Below are 602 nucleotides of genomic sequence, written 5' to 3' on the forward strand. Positions count from 1 at the left end.
AAAGCCAAAAACAAAGATGCTACAAATTCTCACATTAACTGGAGGAAAAAAAAAGAAGATTAAACGCTGATTGGTGGTCCAAGCATAAAGATGTGAATGAATCAAGTGCGTACTGTTTGAGTTAATACGACTGTGCGAAAAGTACAAGTAGTGGTCTAAAAATTCTTATATTACTTTACAGAGGTAGTATATGCGAAAATTGCTTTTGAAGCTCGGCCTCCATGAAGACTGGTTTTTGTAAAATTCAAAATTCAACAAAATTCTTAGTTTAACATTCCAGATTATTTTGGAAAAAAACACGGACATACATGGAGGCATAACACACATGTCTATAAATTTTCAGAACGAAATACATTGAATTGAGGGCTGTGCAAAAAAGATAAATCTATGGCTTTTCAACACATGATACTATTCATCCCAAAAGTCCATGAATTTGTTCTATTTGCATAGATCGCATCTCAAGGTATTTCATTCTGAAATTTTACGCAAATACACATCACATCCTTGTGTACTTGTACAAATTCAAAAAAATATGAATTTTGTTTTTTTTTCAAATTTTTCGGCCTCCATGGCTCCAAAATGCCGTTAGTATATGCTATTTT

Source organism: Triticum dicoccoides, chromosome 5A (genome assembly GCF_002162155.2).
Source record: "Triticum dicoccoides isolate Atlit2015 ecotype Zavitan chromosome 5A, WEW_v2.0, whole genome shotgun sequence".
Lineage (NCBI taxonomy): Eukaryota > Viridiplantae > Streptophyta > Magnoliopsida > Poales > Poaceae > Triticum > Triticum dicoccoides.